This window comes from Crotalus tigris, unplaced genomic scaffold (assembly GCF_016545835.1).
Source record: "Crotalus tigris isolate CLP2741 ecotype Arizona unplaced genomic scaffold, ASM1654583v1 scf7180000017772.1543713, whole genome shotgun sequence".
In the NCBI taxonomy this organism is placed as follows: Eukaryota; Metazoa; Chordata; class Lepidosauria; order Squamata; family Viperidae; genus Crotalus; species Crotalus tigris.
Window position 1 is genome coordinate 379,839 of NW_024096623.1, and position 5,152 is coordinate 384,990.

Here is a 5,152-nt window from a genome sequence, read left to right on the forward strand (position 1 = left end):
AATTAAGGGATTAATGGGTTGTAAAAAGGGAGTTAATATAATTACTATATAAAATTACATTAAAATGTTTCTTTTCTTTTCTTTTTTACAGAAAGAATGCTACCAATTGCTGAACTCAAAGATCTGTTGATATTAACAGTTTGAGAAGTTGGCAAAAATACCTTGACACAATAGTGAAAGGAAGTTAATTATTGTCATCTTGGATCCTTACACATATTCAGTTTTTGAAACAAGGAAAAATAGCTACAAAAACACTTGACCTATAGATAACTACTTAGTCTCGTTCTGAGTTACCAATATTGTAACAGAAGACTATTGTAAAACTAAGATTTCATTTTTATGCTCTGGATAGATTTCTGATTCTAAAATGGGACAATTTCTTTAGAATGAAACAAGATGTTTTTCTAGCTTTAACACATGAGTTCTGTGGATAAAGGATCTCCTGCCACCTCTAGAATCTTAGACAGAAACATTGATTCTTCTTCTTCTTCTTGTGCCATATCCCTTGGCGATCATGTTGGCGATCCTATTTTTATCAGCAGTAAACTTGTAATTCATGGCTCTCAAGACTGCCAGGTTTTTCCCCTCCTAGACTTACATGATAGCTGTGGAGAAAAGCTGCATTATCTCAGGAGTGTGACTGTTTTAAAGGAATTTTAGCCAGTGCTATTTGCATCCCATTTTTTGCTTTTGAATCTGAACCTCTGCATAGCCTTTTCTCTTTCTGGTAACTCTTGGACACAAATCTTTGGATGATGGTGGGGTTGAACCTAATGAGATAGGGCCTATTTACTGAAAAGTATACTTTCTTGTGTTAGGCTTCATACTTTGACTTGGCTGTAACTTTCATTTCTCGAAATAATGTCCTTCTTATTCGGGAATTAGCTTTTTAAACAGGATTCTCAAGCATGACTCAACTAGGTTACAATTTATTGTGTCAAGAATTGACACCTGATAATTTGCCCTCTGACCCAAACCTGTGTTTCCATCTTTAGGTTGTTCCTTTGAGGGCCTTGAGAGAAAACTGAAACTATGTTTATACAGGGGTTCTCTCAAGCCTGGGGACTGCTGAGTTCTTTGCCAAATTCTTGCAAACCATAAAGTTTCTTAACTGCAGATTTCCATATTTTCAGCCTTATTAAACTCTATACTAATGAACATTAAATTAAATCAATATGGATAGGATTGAGCTGCATGTCAGGCTGCAATTATTTTGCACTATGATGTCATCATTATATGCTAAAGCTGTGATATTACTAAAATTTGAAAATTTGTACTTAACTTTCTTAAAAGCTGACACCAAAGGTTAAATGCATTAGCAATCACAATAGTCTTCCTCTTCCTGTAGAATTCATAAAGTGCCTCTAGAACAGACATGTCAAACTCGCGACATCACGTGACGTCGCGCAATGTATCAGGACAGTTTTGCCATTGCCGGCAATGGGGTGGGCACAGCTTCCACATGACGCATCCGGCCCATGGGCCAGCAGTTTGACACGCCTGCTCTAGAACAATGTTTTTCAAATTTGGCAAATTTAAGATATGTGGAATTCAACTCCTAGGATTCCCCAGTTATGAGGAATTCTAGGATTCTTGAAAAAACACTGTACTAGAGGTAATGCCCATAAGACTTCATTTCCTATTCTCTGTTCCATAATATGTCTGACAATTGAAGTACAGTGAACTTCGACTGCATGGATGCCATTTAGTGGACTGCTGATGCAACATGTCAGATTTTCATCCAGATATCCTTCCAAAATAATGAAAAAGTCCTTTCCATCCTTGTAGTGGAGAGGAAATAAGTTAAATTTATGTTAACATTACCTTAACATTAGCATATCCATAATAATTTAAGTAACCATGATGCAATTTGTTATTTACATTCACATATGTCATTTGTGTAATTATACAAATGAAATGAATTGCTATAATTGTGTATTTTATATTTCAGAATAATGAATGACATAATGGAGAAAGACTAAGTTTTAGATTTTCCATATAAGCATGAAGGTCACTGTGGTCTTAGTTGATTTATAAGGTGGTAGTTATTTTAAAAAAAATCCTGTGTATTCATTGATGAAAATACTAACAAGCGTACAAAAAGACAAATTTCATTTTGAAGCACTTGCCATTTTTTTTTCTTACTGTCCAATTATGCAGTGTTATTTAAGGATGCGGAATGATTGGAGTATTTTATATAGAACTGTGGAATGTATGTCTGATTGTATAAGCTAATAGAGGATGATATGCATAGCTTCTAGTTACAACGGCTATGTTGTGTTCCTAGGAGAAAGGCAGAGGTCCAGATTGCCAGGCAACGTAAAAAGATGCTTTTACACTTATGACCTGTTTACTGTATAGTTTTCCCTCAGGTCTCTAGATTAGATAGATATTGTGCTAGGAAGTCTTTGCATCGAGTGGTTCTTCTATTTTTTTGTGATGGTGAGCTATAAACAAAAGTAAGACAAGTGATGAGAAAAGCTTTTTAAAATATCAACCTTTTTGTCTATCCTGCCTCTCTGACATCCTTCACTCACTACCTTTCAAGCACAGTTTTAAAATCCTTATCTTAAGGTAAGAATAAAAAATAAACACAGAATCATTGCAGTAGTAATACTGATTTCTTCCATATTACAGAAATAACACTATAAAATATTAGTTTTGTTGCAAGCATATAGTAAGTTTAATAGTAGATAATAATATTCCATCATTGGTTTCTCTGTTTGGAAAAACTTAATATTACTCCCTTGGGTCATGGTCCAGTGCAATTGAGTGCTACATGCATGGAAGCCAACCAATAGGTCAATTCTTACAGGCAAAACTTGCATTTCAGTTAGGCTATGGCAAGTAAGAACTAGTATATTCTGTATGCATGACAAATTATGAAAATCACTAAGTCAGGTTTCCTGGTATACAGGTAGGCAAATTCTGGGAGAGTTTGGGATGATAGTGTCACAAAAAAGGATCCATCATTGGTGCCCTTAGCAACATTCCTTTTGGCCATTACAGGTAGTCTTCAACTTACGACCACAATTGAGCCCAACATTTCTGTTGCTAAGTGAGAAATTTATTAAGTGAGTTTTGCCCCATTTTACAACTTTTCTTGCCACACATGTTACGCGAATCATTACAGTTGTTAAATTAGTAACATGGTTGTTAAGTGAATTTGGTTTCCCTATTGACTTTGCTTGTTAAGTGAATTTGGTTTCCCTATTGACTTTGCTTGTCAGATGTTTGCAAAAGGTGATCACATGATGTTGGGACATTGCAACTGTCATAAATGTGAGGCAAAATGAATTAGAGTTACCGAATGTGAGCCAGGATCCTTAATGCATTTTCAGAATTGTTCTCTGCAGGAACAAATGGGATGGATATATTGCCTGGGGTGATAGATAGAATTGGATCCTCTGCCCCACACAGAAGCAGCTGAATATTCTTTTAGCGTTGAGGATGGAAGACAATTATTATTTCTATGAAATGTCATATACAACTTAGTTTTATTTCCTACAAATAAATACATGATCCTATGTCATACCAGACTCTAGTTTATGGGCAACAGAACCTACAAAACAATATCCTTCTGTAATTTGCAGTGGCTGCTATCTGTATGTCACCATGCACTGTGTTGGCTATATTAGTTCATTCCAGCTGAGGACAGGACTCACCTGTTGTAAGGGAAAATCCAAAGTTGTGATAACCCATTCCAATTATTTATTCTCCACTTTTTATTGCATAGCATAGAACCACTTGCTTAGTTCTTTATGGTCTTCCCTGAACTACCATGAAATAATTGTTTGCAGGTCCTGCTACAGGTACATTACTTTCTCTGGCAGAGTTTTTCCCATATTGTAAATTGAAGCATTATTATTATTTTGAAGGGACTGACAACTTGCTTGCTTATTAAGGCTGTTTTATTTTTTAAAACTGTCTTCACATTTTTAAAATTTTGTGCAGTATTGTTCAATAATATTTTAAGGCCTATTTTCTTTATACATTTTAATTATATTTTTGTAAGTCACCTTGAGCTCTTGAGGGTATATGGATAAATAAATAATTGTTGGCTACTCCTTAAGGCCTTCATATAAAAGAATGAAGTCTAGAAGTGAGTGCTTGGGCTATGAGTCAAACTTAGTAAATACCTGACTGCTTTAATTAAGCTTCAGATTGACTGAAACAATATTTGAAGTGCTGAGTTCCCTTCTGAGAATGCTACTAGTGCTTTAATAGCTATGAAAACTTTGTATCGAGACCGTGACAAAATCAGCTTCAATATTCTTTACTCTTGCTAGTGAATGGGTTTAAAAATGGCCATGTGAGAGAACTGGTTTTGTGAGTACTAATTAATGGATTTAATTTCTTGCTTGTAATTTGACTTTTGCTTTCCTTAACAAAATCTCTCCAAAACCCCAACCATGTTTGATAATTTCAATCCAGTCACTAATTTCCATTGATGCACAAAATGCTGAGGGATTTAATTATTTCTCTGTTCCAGACATCTGAAGGATGTGGATTATCTAAATTTATTCATTGTAACTTCAGGTGCAGCTATCATTCAGTCAGATTTTGTCCCCTTAGTAGCCATTTTATGCTGGAAACTAGATGGGAGGGGTGAGTACCTCCTGCCAGAGTGAGATAGGACCTAGTGGCATTGTTTGGTCCTTCTTGAAAGGACCATTTTGACCCTTAGTCCTGGGAGACTCCTATTTTGCACAATTACTATTAGCTTATGGTGACCCTCAGGGATTTATAATACTTCTCATGTTATTTAAATATGAAGCTATTGGTAAATCTGTTCAACACTTTGCCACTGAGCATTGTAAGATGCAAGGCAAATATTCTAATTCTAAATCAGTGACTGATGCTGATGAGGACAAAATGCAGATATGGGGAATAAGGATTTTATCTGTATTGGAAAGCACTTCGAAAAGTCAGGTACACAGTTAAGGTAACTATTGTTTAGCCTTAATTCAGTAGTCTAGATTTTAGTGGTTGTCTAGAATATAATTTACACAACTAAGAATGATAATTCTTATTAGACCAACTTTATTTTACTGACTGGAATAAATTGCCAGTTTGCACCTATAATATCTTATCTAGCTTGAGGCCAGGATAATTGAAAGGTTATATTCTCCATTTAAGCTAACTGGTACTT